This window comes from Stegodyphus dumicola, chromosome 4, assembly GCF_044657685.1.
Source record: "Stegodyphus dumicola isolate Sdum_Otavi_A_Nest chromosome 4, ASM4465768v1".
NCBI classification, from domain to species: domain Eukaryota; kingdom Metazoa; phylum Arthropoda; class Arachnida; order Araneae; family Eresidae; genus Stegodyphus; species Stegodyphus dumicola.
This window is the reverse complement of record NC_140771.1, coordinates 239,487,718-239,504,645: the sequence shown is the minus strand read 5'-3', so window position 1 is coordinate 239,504,645 and position 16,928 is coordinate 239,487,718. Positions and strand designations below refer to the sequence as shown.

The window sequence follows — 16,928 nt, the reverse complement described above, 5'->3', positions numbered from 1 at the left end:
CGGCTTTAGCTATCTTGCTACCCGACGTTAAAAAGGCGTCTTTAATTACTTGAGTCAGCTTAAGCAGACTACCTTGTCTACTATTTTTTGCCTAGTCTCGGACTATGTTACTTAAACTTGAAATTCAACTTTTGCTATGTTTCAGTGCTCTGAAATGGCGGGGTTGTGCCCTTTTGCTAAAAGTTACACAAGGACTATTGTGTAATCTTCGTAAGACTTCGTCGTTTGAATTCAGGCTGAAGCAGTAATTCGCTTGTCAATCTAATAGAATCTGAAGGACATTGAATTAAACTTGTATACCAGCTTGAACTCTACAGCATGGGTCGTGAATGAAAGTAGCTGTAACTTCTTTCTTCTAAATTATTGCATGTATGCATGTATGTATGTAAGTAGATAGGTAGGTAAATAGATAAGGATATTCGTAGGTATAAACATAGGTAGATAACTTTATAGATAGATAGCTACGACGTATGATATGCTTGCGTTACACGTATCATATTGTATGTACATATGTATATTGCTTGCATTTATGGAGAAACAACGGCACCCGGTTTTTAATGCATGCAGTTCTCAATTAAAATCTGTATACCTCAAAGCCAGAATTTAAAATTTCGAATTTTTAGTCCACAGGGCGTTAGCTCAGGTATTGGTATTGGTAATTATTTTGGCGCACAACCTCGACAGGTTACTAGCACCAGGCACATGATACACACAGATCAACGGCAGATTTAGCTGTGGTATCTGCGAGTTCATTTCATTTGATCCCAACATGACCAGGAACCCAGCAATACAGAACTTCATATCCACGCAACTGTAAGCTTAGATTTAATTTTAGAACTTCAACTACAACAGGACTGCGAGTGTTGGAAAAAGTTTCTAAAGCTTTCAATGCACTGTACAGGTCTGTATAAATTATGAACTTTTTCTGGTGTAGCTTTCATATGTAAATAAGTGTATAATATATGGCGGTCAGCTCAGATGTCAAGACTGAGCAAGCGTCTGCCCTCCATGTGGTCACCCACTACGAATCCTGCTCCAAAATGGTAAACTGTTTTTGACCCATCTCTATATACGGCAACATGACCGCTATATTCATATCTGTGTTCAAAGAAGAGTTGTTTATATATTATCTAGCAAGTATTCTGCTGATTATGGCGCTGTAAAACATCAAGAAGCTTGATTCCCGCATCCTCCCAAGGTGGGATTTCAAGATGATGTACTGCTTGAGTGGATATATTAGATATGAAATACTCCTCAATAAATGAGCGAGCTCTTAAGGAAAAGGAAGGAACACAAGATGGTCGTGCTTGAAACACAAGGTCACACATGCCATCAAGCAAACATAACTTACTAGGATGGTCAGGTGGAGACAATATATTAAAATATTGTAGAAGAGACAATTGCTCACGCCGCAAAAGGAGGGCTGGTTCATAACAATTAACATACAGGTTCTGGACTGGAGATGTCCTGAATGCTCTAGAACATATCCGCAGTGCCTGATGATGAACTGGGCCTAGTTTTAGCAAATCTGATAGCCGCGCAAATCCATAAATAACTGAGTCATAGTCTAGTCTAGAGCGGACAAGTGCTCTGTAAACACGAAGAAAAGAGCAGCACTCTGCTCCCCAGGAGGTATTCGCCAAGACTTTTAGGAGATTCAATATTTTGGTTCACTTTTTCCGCAGATGTAACACATGACGGAGGAAGGTAAGTTTCCGGTCGAAAATCACTCCTAAAATCTTTACTTCAGGTTTCCCTGGAATAACTGATCCATTGAAGATGTATCTCAGGTTCAGGATGGAGACCTCTCTTCCTGCGGAAGTGTACACAAACAGTCTTTTGCTTCGAAAGCAAGAATCCTTGTTTGTCTGACCAGCTCTGAATCCGGTTCAGAGTTATCTGCAGTTTCTACGTGTATCATATTTGCTTCATGACAGCTAATCTGCAGTTCATCAACATATAACGATACTGAAACAGTGTGAGTAAGTTGCTTTAAGACAGAGTTGATTTTTTTAATGTGAACAAAGTAACACTGATCACACAGCCTGAGTACACAGAGGCACACTTGAGGCACACCCTCTTCTTGTAAAAAGACATCTGATAAGACAGCACCAGTCTTGACTTGAAAGGTCCTTGCCCTTAAAACATTTTTAATGAAAATTGGCAGGTTGCCGCTCAAGCCACAGTCGTGAAGATCCCGCAGTATACCATATTCCCACGCTTTATCATAAGCTTTCTCAATGTCAAAAAAGACAGGGACAAGATGGTTTCTTCTCACAAAGGCTTTACGAATGGATGTTTCCAAAAGGAGCATGTTATCCATGGTCGTTCTTCCTTTTCGAAAACCACTTTGATAAGGCGATATAATATATTTCTTTTCCAAGAAATATACTAGGCGGCTGTTTACCATTTTTTTCGAACACATTACATATGCAACTCGTATGCGCAATGGGACGACAGTTGGAGGGATCCTTCGGGTCTTTTCCTGGTTTAGGTTATGGGTATAAAAACAGCTCTATTATAAGGGGGCCCACCAGCGGCCGAGCGGTAAAGACGCTGAACACTGGTAGTTCGGTCTGAGGTTCGAATCCCGCGAACGGGCTGGCTGCATGGGCGTTTTCGTGGTTTTCCCCATGTGTAACGTGTATACGAGCCAGTTTCCCTTAGAAAGTCCTCCACGAAAGGCATCCCTCCCTTTAGGCAGATAGCCCTCGTGCGCTTTGCCATAATTAAATACACCAACACCAACTATTATAAGGCTCGGAGTTGGAAGAGTTAAGTGCAATGGGAATTTTTTCCGAGTGCAGATCAGCAGAAAGAAATGCTCGTGGATAATTATTGCTGGAAGAAACCGCAGCAAATGTTTCATCGATAGTGTTCGCAATTTCTTCTGTGGTGCTTATCATTCGGCCATCTTTTTCCAGAAATGAGAGTGAGTGTTCATTATATATTCCACATGCTTTCCTTACTCTTTCCCAGACTTTAGATGGCGTTGATGATGTTATCCCAGATACATAGGATATCCATGAATCTCTCTGGCTCTCCTTGCATTTGCTTTGGCTCTTTTGAACGTTATGAAATTTGGAAGAGTTGGGTAGCTACAGAGAGTTCTCCGAGCTTTTCTTTGCTATTTCAGAGTTTCCTGGAACTCAGGGTTCCACCATGGCTTTGGATATTTTCTTACTTTACCTGATGTCATAGATATAGAATAAAATGCCGCTGCCCGCATAATAATATCAGTAGCCGATTTCACTGGTTCATCGATAGGCACATCTGTAACCATTTTTTTCTGTGAGATCTGCAATAAATGAGAAACGCTCCCAGTCTGCCCTGTCATATATGAAGCGAGGGGCTCTGAACATGGGATTTACTTCATCTTTTGAGAGAGTAACAAAGATGAGATGATCACTATTATAAGGATCATCGCCTACACTGAATGAAGTAAAACGTAAAAGAGATGGTGAACAGATGGCAAGATCAATAGCATGAAAGGTTCTAGTTGGCTCGTGGAAGTATGTATTTTGTCCATTGTTGAGGAGACAGAAGCAGTGATCTTCAATTATTTTCTCTATCTGTCTGCCTCGATAATTTATATCCTTATTTGCCCAAAGCAGATTATGGGCATTAAAGTCACCTATTATGATAAAGGGTTCAGGCAACTGTTTTATTAATAATGTAAATCTCGTTGATCGATGTGTTGACTTGGAGGCAAGTAGAGAGAACAGATCGAAACTAAATTTCGTATATTGACACTCAAGGCTACAGCTTGGAGGCTCATATGTAATGAGATTGAGCTGGACGGGTAGTCAAGTGATGCTAGAACGCTTATGCCTCCACAGACATGATTGCCATCAGGATTACCTTTTCTGTTTGAACTGTACCTCCATAGCTTAACCTGATGTTTCGATTTCAGCAGAGTTTCCTAGACTGTCAAGCACACAGGATGATAAACATCGATCAGATGTTTGATGTGAATGAGATTTTGGTGGAAACCACGACAGCTGCATATGATATGAGAGGGGCCATTATGAATGGTGTTTAGTGTTTCTGTGCTGCGTTTTGGTTTTGCGTGGAAGTAGATGTTTGGGAATTTCTAACCCTTGCTCTACTTCCATGTTATCTGAATCAAAGGAGTCTGAAAGCATTTCGTCAAATGAACTATTACTTACACTTCTTTGTTTGTTTGTTGCTTTTCTGGTGAGGTTTTTTTATTTGTTTGGGATTATTCGTTCCGTTTTCTGTATTTCGTGAGTCGATTTGCCTGTTTTGGGCTTGCTCATTGTGGGTTGGGCTTTAGTTGCTGGTGTTTGTGCGCTAACTGAGGTTTGGGTACCGACAGACCGTGTTAATTTGACAGAACTAGCGAAAAACATCCCTATTCGGGGTTGAGAGCCACCGACTATCCTTCTGGCTTCCGCATATGATATATTCTTCGCAATTTTAATAGCCTGAATTTCACTCTCTGCTTTCCCTTTGTGACATGAACGTGAGAAAGCTGCATGTTCACTCTTGCAACTTATGCTCAGCGGGACAGCAGTACATGTGCCACTATCGTGGCCAACCATAGCGCAACGTGCACACGTGAATTTGCCACGGCACGAGATCTTAGAGTGACCAAAACGCTGGCACTGGAAACATTTCATCGGGTTTGGAATGTATTTTCGTACAGGACAATTGAGGTATCCAGCCTTAATATTCTTAGGCAGATCAGGCGATTTGAAGGTCAGGATCACGTGTTTCGTGTCAGTCAACTGACCTTCCTTACGCATCTTGATCCGACTGGCAGCACTGACATTTTGATTGGCTAGCTCGGAAACGAACTCTTCTTCAGCAACAGACAGAAGGTCGACTTCCGAGATTACGCCTCTACAAAAATTAAGTGTTTTATGTGCTGATACAGTTACATCAATTTGCCCTAGCTTGGTTAATCGTAAGGGGGAGGCAGACTGTATAGCCGAAATTGTTTCGATAAGCAAATCTCCAGACCGGAAACGCTTTATGTTTCTTGGCTCACCAATGGAGGAATGAATATACTTGTGAATTACAAATGGAGATATCTTTTAAATTTCACCAGAAGGACTTGAGACTAGAACCAACGGTGACAATCATTAGGATTATTTGCATTTGCATCGGTACGTACTTGTTTAGCTGTAGATTTTTCAGAATTTGTGGTGAGTAACGGGACCGACTTCTTATATTCTTCAGTCTTTATATAAAAGTCTTTGATTATATTAGATCTTTTCTCCTTCAAATATGGCTATTAGAATTAGCCATATTTGAAGGAGAAAAGATTTGGGTTCGACGGCCCCGCCCACCACGGAGCCCAACAAGGGAACACAGAATCCTGTGCTAGGACTAGACAGACCTATATGCAAACTGAAGCCTCCACAGTCGGCTTTCCCGAAAGCAGGTACTCCCGAGAGCTTATTCCCAAACCACTGACATAAGGACTAGTGACCAGCCAATTGATACCCGTGAGGACGACTAAGGTGCTTCCCATTTAGCTGAAGCAGAGGCCAAAGTAATGTGTTGGGGACAGTACCCCGTCTCTCAACTACCAGTACCCTCCTTTTCAAAGACACGGGTCTCGACGCACGGCAAACACGTGGGCAGTTTTCTCGCCACTCGAAAACTAGAGACAAGGGCTGTTCCAGTTTTCCCAACCTCCGATGAGAAAACCCACACGGGACAATGCAAAGGAAGAAGGATCAGTTCAGAGGAGAAACGGAAGAGAGGATAGATCCCTGGTGTTCCAGGACCATGACACCCGTCTCACCAAGATGATCCCTGAAGGGCTAGGGTACCTTCGGGATTGCCACACCCGTACTAACAAAAGTAATCACCTGAAGAGAGGGCGTAATCCCAGAAAGGCTATTAATTTTGTTTTGGCATTTTGTGGCGTTTCCCTTTCCAAATTGTTGCTACCAAATTTTAGAGCCTTGCATTATATTTAAAAAAAATAAATAATGAAGAATCTACATAAATGTATGTATGTTTCTCACAGTGTGATAAAACAGCGGTACCTAGAGCCATCTAATTTTGAATAACGTACATTTCCAGCCGAATATGGGCATCTGGAAGCCCAAATTTTGAATTTGTTTTATTATCTATTTCATAGTTTATAAAACATTAAACATTTGATTAACAAACTCAACGATTTCAAAGCGAGCAACGGCAATACTGTACGAAAAGACAAACTTTTTTTATCTCCAGGGCGAGATTTTGTATCGGATTTTCTAAAGGTATGCTGTTTTTAAATATTTTGTGATACTGCTGTTGAATTGAATTTTATGGTTTAAGTACATGATATTTAATAAATAATGATAACTCACAAAACGTTAGAAAAACGCCCTTTTGGCGTAATATAAAATCTGAAGCTTTAAATTTTTTTTTGATAATTTATTTCATATTTCCTGCCAATGTAATGAATTTTTAAAGTAACAAACTTAGTGGTTTATACAATATATTGCCATTCGGCAAAACGTAAGATATTTGTTTTTCAAATTTAATCAGAAAATTCAGTAATTTAAAAGAAATGCGTTGCCACTTGGAGAAATGGAAGATATTTGTCTTTAAAACTTAATCAACAAGCTCAGCGATTTAAAAGAAGCGTGTTGCCATTTTCGGAAATGAAATATTTTTATCTTCCAACCAGTGTACTGCTGTTCGGTAAAGCGTAAGACTTTTAATTCTTCTTACAAATATTATCTGTCCATTATAGATCAACAAACTAAGCGTTTAAAAATCAATAAATTCAGTTTGTCTCTGTTATCACTAAATACTGCCTGGTGTCTGAAATTTCAGTATCCGAATTTATTGAAATTCATTTTATACATATTTTTTATAACTATTTTAGACGTCTCGCCGCATAAGTTGCTAATGTAACATAAAATTAACAAATTTAATTTCTTATTTAATAAAATGCTAATTTCTCAAAAATCTGAATACGTTAGGAAATGGATGCTTGTTGAATTTATGAGACAATTTTCACACTGTTCAGAGATCGTCAAACTCTGTGATCCATTTCAGGTACTTCACATGTACGGTTTGTGTAATATATGACAGGAAATTCACTTGAGTCATGTTCGAACTACAAATCAGCTTGCAGTAATAGATCATTACTGCTAAAGCTAACATACTCATTTAATATACCAGGCTAATTTATTGACAGTAATTACAATCAAGTCTCGCAAAATTTGTCTATGAAATCAGTAACATATACTATGCTTTTTCAGCGTTGGGTGTAGCCGTTGGTTTAGTAATGTACAATATATTAACGCATAATAAGTTTTACAATATATTTAAATATTTTTTTACTAATTCCAAAATGTTTTTACTTAATTCGAGAAATATTATTTGCAAACGTTTGGCTGTGCGGATCATGGTAGAAGAGCATGCTTTCTAGCACAAGTTTAGAGACCTATTTCGATCGGGCACAATCAAAACGCAAAAACCACGAATCTGAATTTTTTCCTGTTCTTACCTAGGTGTTTCATTTTGTTTCAATATTATTGAAATATTTTCCTTTTCATTTAGATATGTGTACGATTTTGATATGTGTGATTAGACGACTGACTTCTTTCTTGATTTCATTTGTGATTTTAATTACTACCTTTTGATTTATTATATATATACACACAGACAGATATATATATATATAGAGAGAGAGACACACAGACAGACTTATTCATATATATATAGTAAGAAAGACTAATATTTAAGAAAATATAAGAAATAAATATATAAGAGAGACTAATATGTAAGAAAATATATATATAAAACATATATGTGGGTTCTTTAGTTTCAAAATCAAAATTCATATTCAAACACAACACATTTAATGAAACATTAATACATCTATAAGATCGTTCACCTATTAATCCAGCATCTATAACACCGTTTATCTATTAATACAAGATCTATATCATCTTACATCTCTTCTCATAAAACAAAGTGGCGAGAGTTCTATCAATTTCACTCGTGCAGTCAACAGCTAAAATTCAGACAGCGCGCGAGGAAAAATATTAAGCTATGGATTTAAAATCCCACATATAGTATATATATATATATATATATTAGTCTTTCTTATATTTATAAATGTATAGAATACAACTAAATACGATAGCTGCTTTAAAAATAATTGGCGATCTCAAAGTTAACATTCTAGATTTGCTGTTCTCCACCTAAACTCATATGTTCTTCCAAATTCGATAATCTTCTGTGTTGTGTAACAACCTCAAATTAACAAATCACAGATTAGCTCTACTTATACCTCGGTATAAATACCGCTGTCGATTTAATTGCGTCATTCTTCCCTTCTCTAACTACTGCTCTGTTAACATCGCATCGCTTTACCTTGGGTAAATGCCTACGTCTTTTCTTTTTAAAAGCTAATTTACACAGAAATTTCTAATGTATCATTATGACGGAATTATAGAAATGTATCGGATTTCATTATGATTGGATAAATATCTACTGAGATGATTTTGTATGCGTAGAAATAAAGATTAGAAATTTGTCTAATTCATTTTTGTGTCGGCGTCAGCTGATCGTCTTCCCAACCTGTCACTCTGCCATGACGACAGCGCTTCAAAATCATTACATGTATAAGTTTGTCTGTTTATATATATATATATATATATAATCTTCCGAGTTTATATATCACAAAATAGAGATAAATGCGAAGATAAATTAGAAGTGGTACATGTGCTACAAGCTATAAATATCCTCGTTTGAAAAGCAAACACTCGACAGCATGATACTCTTTAGCGTTGTAAGCGTCCATACGTTTGTTTACAACATTCAAAAGCCATAAACCATAAAAGTTAGAATAAAGTATAAGGGTCTTCAGCATCACTGATAAAATTTAACTTTGACTCAAAAGTGTGGATACGTTAGAAGTGTTGTATGCGTTATGAGGATTGTAAAGAAACGTTTTAAGCGTTATATACTATAGTATAACCATCAGTTGTAATTTAAATGTTTTTGACAATTTACAGCAATTCTGTTAGCAGTTTAATAGCTATTGCTATATGTTTGCTGTGCTCTATGAGTAATTTTATATTAAGCGTTATGTACGATATAATCGTCTTTGGTAGAATTTAAACTTTTATGAAAATTCAGAACAATTACCAATTCTAGTAGCAATTTTATAGCTCGGGGCTGCCGAGCCTCTGCATACGTATATGATGGTGTTATGATTTGAAAAGCGATATACAGCAAAAATGACGGTCCAGAGTATTAGGTCTTCTGTTGCTAAAAATGTACTCTAAAAACTGCAACATAAAATAATTTTCATAATATTATATTTTTAACAATAAATATAAGTTCATTTACATAAACTTATGCGAATTATAGATATTTTTGTTTCAGCTGAGCCAAACACATCAAAGTTAAGAAGCGCAACTGATTATGCTGATGAATCGTGACGCTAAATCAGATTCTCACGAAACAAGGCCCTGAATACTGACTGACGCAGGTAATGATTTTAAAATAGCTACTAAAGTTATTCTTTAATTTTTTTTTCTTTTTTACTTCCTTATATGAAATAAAGGAAGTTCTGTAATCGTGAAAAATTACAGCTTTCATATTTCAACTAAAATATACATTTTGACCGCTCTGGAATCCACTTGAACAATGCTTTTGCGTGACATCTATATTGCACGGACAGAATAAGGGACACATTTTTCAAAACGGATCTTAATATGAATTTAAAATAGTTACAGAAGAGATCTTTGCGTGAAGTCTCTATCAGGGCTGTAAAGTCGGTAGGGAAAATGACCGACTCCGACTCCTGAAATGTTAACGACTCCGACTTCGACTCCTTCGTATATGCAAACATATACACATAGGTACAGCTTATTTTTTTTAATATAAAAGAAGTAATAGATGCTGCAGAAAAAAATTGATGCATAGCAAATTTTTTATATTAATTAGCATTTATTATGAAATGGAAAAACTGGCACTAGTAATTTCTAAGAAAAAGTAAAACTTCGGCAGGATCTTCTTTGTTAGAGGACCACATATCCTATTTGGTAAACTTCAGATCTAACAGTCTTTCCACACTGAGATTTGAGTAGAAAGAAGAACTGTCATTGTTAGGGCTACTTCCATTAGCTTTTCAGGATAGATTTTTATAAGTTCTAAAAGTACGTGTCTTGTAAGAGCAATCATATTTATCTATGTCTTCAAAAGGCCGTGTATAAATCTTGCTTGTATTTTTTCATTTTTATATCTAAAGGCTCTTGGTTATTTTCATTCGCTTTGCCTTAGTCTTTTTCAATATTATCCAAATGTTTCTCAAAATCTAAGTCATCACTGGAAGAGGATGATAAAGACTCGGTTGCAATATCTGCAGTTTGACTGTCCTGATTTGAATACTCCAGTTGTTCTGAGAATAATTTCATTCTTAATGAAAGTTCATAGATATCTTTCTTGGCCTTTTTAATTTGTTTGTCATCCAACAAAATTCGGCGTTTTGGATCCACATATATTGAACCCAGCACGATCTTATTGTCAAGGAAACTAGTTTCTCATTTCTTCATTGAAGAAATGATTCCTTCTGCAATAAATCCTCCATTTCAGAAAGAAAAAACATCGCATTCTTCCAGTCTTGCCTCTTGTTAATTCTTCAGATTGTAGCTTTTTGATGGCTATATACAGTATAGAAAGAAGAGTTTCAAATTCTGCAAGACCATTCCACAGTCTTTCTGTTAGTGAAACATTAGGGTTATCTACGAGGGTTGGAACTTTAATAGTGGCAACTATTTATTTACAAGGAATACAAAAGTGATTCATGTCACCATGTTTTACAGTCCTTCAATATAGTCGCCAGGATTGTGTACAACCCGTTTCCAACGATGTGGAAGTCTCAGAATACCTGTAGCAGCGCCTGTTTTGTTGATAGTTTGAATGGACCGGTCTACTGCCGCAAGAATCTCAGGAACAGTTTGGAAGCGAGTGCCACGAAGTGGTTCTTCATCTTAGGAATTAAGTCATATTCACAAGGGCTTAGATCTGGAGAGTATGGGGGATGGTAAAGCACTTCCCAGCCCCATCCTTGAACAAATCAGTCACAGCTTGCGCTTTATGCGGCCGAGCATCGTCATGCAAAATGAGAGGAGCGTTCTGCAGAAAGTGTTGCCATTTTTTTCTCAAAGCTGGTCGGAGATTGTGCTCCAAAAATGAGCAGTAATACTGCGCAGTGACAGTCTGCTGTGGGGGAACGGTATGCGTTAGGATGACACCATCACAGTCGTACAGGAGAATCACCATAACTTTCACATTGCTGGGGTTCTGACGAAATTTCAAACATCGTGGTGACCCGTGATGACGCCATTCGTTTGATTGGCGTTTCAGTTCTGGCTGGTACGATCGGGCTCAAGTCTCATCCAGCGTAATGATACGGCGTAAAAAGGCATCTCCTTCGCACTCATAGCGCTCCACGTGGGTTCGGGCAGCATCGTATCGTAGCCATTTCTGCATTTCCGTCAATTGATGTGGAACCCATCGTGAAGCAATTTTTCTCATGGACAGGCGTTCCTTCAGAATGTGCAGCACAGTCGTATGCGCTAATCCTGTTTGTCCGGCCAGCTGACGAATCGTTTGGCGGCAATCACTGTCCATTAGTGCGGCAACAGCTTGCACATCTGCATCGCTGACACTCGGACGACCTGGCCGCAGTCCTTCATTGAATGCTTTCACCCATCTTGCTATGGTTCTGTAAGGCAATGCAGATTCCCCGCAAGCCTCTTGAAGCCCTTGATGACACTGTTGTGCTGTACGACCTCTGGCACATTCAATTTTTATCCAACATCGTTGTTCTTGTTTTGAAAACATCCTAACAACACTTACGTTAAACCGCGAGCTAATACAAGGATCCATTCTTCGCGTCACTCCGCATGCGCATGACGTAGGCAGGACGAGTCTCTTTGCTGAGAGGTAAGGTAGGTATGTAGTTTACGTGTGGTATACGTGATATTTTTTGGTTTTGTTGCGTAGCGTTTTTTCAGCTATGTTGCCACTATTAAAAGTTCCAACCCTCGTACATCTTCTAACATTCTCGACTCCTGTTAATTCTTCAGATTGTAGCTTTTTTGTGGCTATATACGGTGTTGAAAGAAGGATTTCCAGAAATCAAAATCATTCCAGTCTTTCTGTTAGTGAAATATTAGGGTTATTTACATCTTCTGAAAATGTTCTTAATTCTAACAACCACTGTATCATCAAATATGTACTTCTCCATTGCGTTTATCCTTTTCCGGCTCACTTCCTAAAAATGGCATCAATTTTGGGAGTTCTTGCCTCTTTATTATTGCTAGTCATCAATGAGATTAGTAACTAAATGAATCAGTTTAATCAATAATGGCAAATATCACATCATCCTGCTCTCTTATATTTATTTACTAATATGCCAATAAAATAGAAAATAACTATTTATTAATGTATATAGTCCATAAATAAAAATATTAACTCAGTTTGTCATTAATGTTTTTCCAAGTTACTTTAATTTCATTTCAAATTCAAACTGTTCAACAAAAACTGGGGTCGGAGTCAACGTGTTTCTTAGAGATTTCAAATCCGACTCCTTTTACCCAAAAATCTACCCGACTCTAATTCTGACTCCATGACTCCACAGCCCTGGTCTCTATGTAGGTATGTATCTTGCGTAATTCAACAATGAACAGCTGTAGAACTTTGAAATTTTGTATATGTGATTGTTTTAAAATGTAGTAGTGCATTTATCGTTTTCGTTGCAATCAGAGACAGCAAACGCATACATGTATACTATCTATCTAGCAATCTCTCTCTCTCTATATATATACGTATATTCCTACCATGTCACCCGGATGCGTGAGCTCAGTATTTTCATTCTTACATGTCGGCAAATTGAGCAATTTTTGCTTTAAAGTGTAAAATTATTTTGGTCTCATGTTCCAGTTAAGGGTTTTATGTTTTTAGTTAATATACATGCAATAATTGTAGAATTAACAACAGTTTAAAAGTTTAAGTGCAGCTAGGCTAACGAGGCCGCCATTTATTTACACTTGAAACTCTAGATAAAATAAATACTGAATTCAGTTAGTCTGTGCCTCAACTTCAGTGTCTTTTTTGCCCAATGGGAACAAAAGTTGACTTGAAATTTTCTACATCGAAAATGTGCTCTTCCTGCTCGTTGGTCGAAGTGCTTGTTTTTGCGTAGAAGCTATAATTTTAATTGTAAATTATTTTAACTGTTTTTAACTGTATTTGGTGTTTTAGATGTTTCTGTTTTTTACAATTTTTAATGAAGATGTTTCGCCTTGTAGCGAAGTGAGAACTGATTTGATTTGATTGAGCAATATATCTCTAATGAAATTTGAGGAAATAATTTTAAAAGAAGTGCAGATAAAAATGTACATATTTTAACAGGCCATGCAAGGAAGTCGTGTGATGTCCACATCAGATTTTCTTTTAAATTTCAGATGATTAATCACATTTGAGTTAAAATATTTTTTACGCGTGCGGGACTCAATGTAATGTGAAGGGTTCTGATGAGTCTAGGAGCTAATAGGATTTGGTTATCCCATATTAGCCGCTCATCAAAAGAAGGTTAGTTTTGATTTACGTTAAGAAAAGTTTCAGTTTTCAGAGTTTAAGTTCCGAAATAATTACGTCATCAGCATTACGCAAGTTCTGGCACACAGATTAATCTAGAAATGACGCAGTCCTGAAATGTTATTATTATTTTTGGGATAAAGAGGAAATAACCGAATGAAAAATGAGAAATTAGGAGGCTATCACTAATTTCAATTATAAAGCTGATTTACATATTCTTTATCTTACCCACACACACACACACACACACACACATATATATATATATATATTAGAAGTAAGAGGAACGTTTAAAAGCTTATGCTAAAAATACATTTGACTATACATATATATGTGTGTGTTATTAGAGAGAGAAATTGCTTAAACTTGAAAAAACGATAAATACGATTATAGTTAATCATAGCATGTAAATTCCAAATTCTCAAAAAAATGTATTAGTAAGAGAAGAAGGAGCAATAAAATGTTATTCCTTTACTTCATTATAATTTCTCTCAGAAAGAGAACAATTTCCGTAGGCATATTTCCTTGAATGTGTAATGAAAGATTTTATAAATTCATTTAATATGACATATTTATGCATGTTAGCGAGTTAAAGAAAAGATTTTCAGTCGCACATTTTTAAGCGCAATTTTCCGTGTTTTTATTTAATCCTCTCTCTTATCGATTATTCCTTTGCTGTCGTCCATCATAAGGAATGGGCATTATTGCAGGCATACACTTCTATGTATATATATATCTGGCTGTGCCGATTTTTGCTATTGATTAAAATATATCAGCCAGCAATAAAGAAAGATCCAGACGGAAAAGCTAATTAGATTTTCTTGTGAAGCAAAATAAATGTACATGCAATACATTGTTAAAAATTTTCGAGAAATGTAAATTTTAAATTTAAAAAAAAATCTGAAATGTTTCAGATTTTAAATGACGTCCAAAGGGGCGTTTTTTAACATTTTGTGTGTTACCTTTCTTTATTAAATATCATGTTCCTCGCACTTAAACCATAAGATCCAGTGCAACAGCAATATCGCAAAATAGTTTTAAAACGAGCCTATCTTTAGAATTTCCGATACAGAGACTCACGCGCTGGAGATAAAAATGTTTTTTCTGCACAACGTTGCCATTGCTCGCTTTGAAATCCTTGAGTTTGTTAATCAAAAATTCGTCAAAGTTTTAAAAAATAGGAAATCGATCATAAAACAAATTTCAAATTTCAAATTGGGTCTTCCACATGCTCATATTCGTTGGAGGATTACGTTATTCAAAATTCGATGACTCTATGTACCGTTGTTTTATGACAATGTGAGAAATATACATACATTTATGCAGATTTTTCATTATTTAATTTCTTCAAATATAATGCAGGACTCTAACATTTTGTGGCAACAGTTTGAAAAGTGAACCGACGTTTATCCGTCCGACGCAAAATGCCAAAACGAAACTAATAGTCCTTCGGGATTCAAATCCCTTTGGACTAATTATTATTTTTAATCATTTTATAATGAATTATTTTCCCTCGAGAAATTTATGTAAATAAAGAATGTGCCTAATGTGAAAAACTGAAGTGTTATGGAATGCAATGCAACAATCATATCCATAAATTGCATTGGGAAATCATTTTGATTAAAAATAACTATTTTGCACATCATGTATGTAGTTTCTTTAGTATTGTTACGGTTTTTGTACTTATTTGGCTATTTTTAGTAGAATTTGTAATTAAAATTCTTTTATATTCTCGTGCAATGGAGCGCGAGACTTATTTGAAGAGAAAGCTATGCCGGAAAAATTAAAATACAGGAGCCCATTTTAATAAATAGATAAATCTTAATTGTACTCTTTCGCCATCCAGAAAAATATAGAGAAAATACCGGAATGTTCACGTGCTGATTAAAAAGCTTATAAAAGCGGGAGGAAAACATCTCAATTCAGTTGTTGAGTAGTTGTTTATTGTAGCGAATTCGCGGCGAGATCGGATTAGCTTTCTTTACGCTTCTCTATTTTGAAATGACTTATATTCAACGTTTTAGTAGTTTAAAATCTAACTACTGTGAGATATTGCGATACTGTATGAATCTTTCTGAGGAAATTTTAGCCTCTTTGTTTTATTTGTTGTGATAAGAATAAATTTTATTCACTTTTCATGGGACTTGTGCATTCAATTTGCTACGAACTCGTAAGCACGGAACAATATTTTCAACTAAGAAATGACATCGCTTTCCTTTTCGGGCATCGCTCATTACTGCTATGACTTTATACTGTTGGAGGTTTGTATTATTGTTCTAAGCATTCGAGACGCATATCTAGGGTTAGAAAATAATACAAAAAACATTAGAATAAAAATTAGGAGTGAAATATATTACCTACGTAATTAATCTCGCCGACAGATTCAAGAGCTACAGTTTAAGCTACTTTCTCCCTATATCAACAGAAGTTCTTCTGTGCTTAGAATTAATCATTTATAGCAGAAAAATAAGCAAATTAGAATACAACGGATCCCTGCTCACAGCGGCTTCTATGGATATGAACAGGCAGATTTCCTCTCACGAAAAGGTGCATCCGTATTGCAATCAACAAACTCAAATATTTTAAGTCACTTATTAGAGCTAAAAACAGTGTATGAAATACTGTTTGAGACATAACAGGTACCGGTTCAAATTGCTGAATAAATAGCATTAAGACGAAACAATGGACGGCTGAAGATCTCGCTTCCCTGCTAGAATATCTATGACGTAATGCTGTGGCCCTTTTTCGGCTACTTACAGGCCATGTTTGCCTGGGCGAACATATTTACCGAATAACTTTGTGTGTTTGATGCTTATTATTGTTCAGTTTTGTTGTTTCCACTACTTATGTTACTGATTTAAAATTAGAAGTGGTTTTACGTAGAACAGACGTATCTGACATTGAATGTATCTATGCTCTTATAAATTGTAACGGTTAATTGTAGCCTATTCGTTTTGTAATTGTTAATTAAATTTAACAGAAAATTTTTGTGACAATTTTATTATTTTGCATATTTTAATGCGTTCTTTTGTAATTGAATTGATTCACTTTGGTGAATTTGATAGGCATTAATTGTGCATTCTATTATAAAAATTTGCATTCATGATAGTTATTTTATATTAATTTTCTTTACTTTAATCTTGAATGCATTTTGTTTTTGATTTTGAAATTCTGTAAAATTTTGTGTCGGCATTTTTCTAGTATTGCATTTGTCTTAGCGATGCCAGCAAACCTAATCTAGAATAATTATTTTGTATACCTTTTTGCACTTTTCTGAATTGAATAGTTGACCTGTTTTTGTGAATTTTATTGGTTTTACTTGAGTTCTCTAT

At 36.2% G+C, this 16,928-nt stretch overlaps 1 protein-coding gene across 1 annotated transcript in view; it reads left to right on the top strand.

Annotated features, from left to right (window-relative positions):
- Positions 1-16,928, top strand: part of LOC118200702 (cardioacceleratory peptide receptor-like) — a 264,792-nt gene that overhangs the window by 95,716 nt on the left and 152,148 nt on the right. Inside the window, exon 2 of the mRNA XM_035372663.2 lies at positions 9,373-9,478. The gene's annotated coding sequence lies outside the window, so the exon portion shown is untranslated. The remainder of the gene's footprint in view (positions 1-9,372; positions 9,479-16,928) is intronic.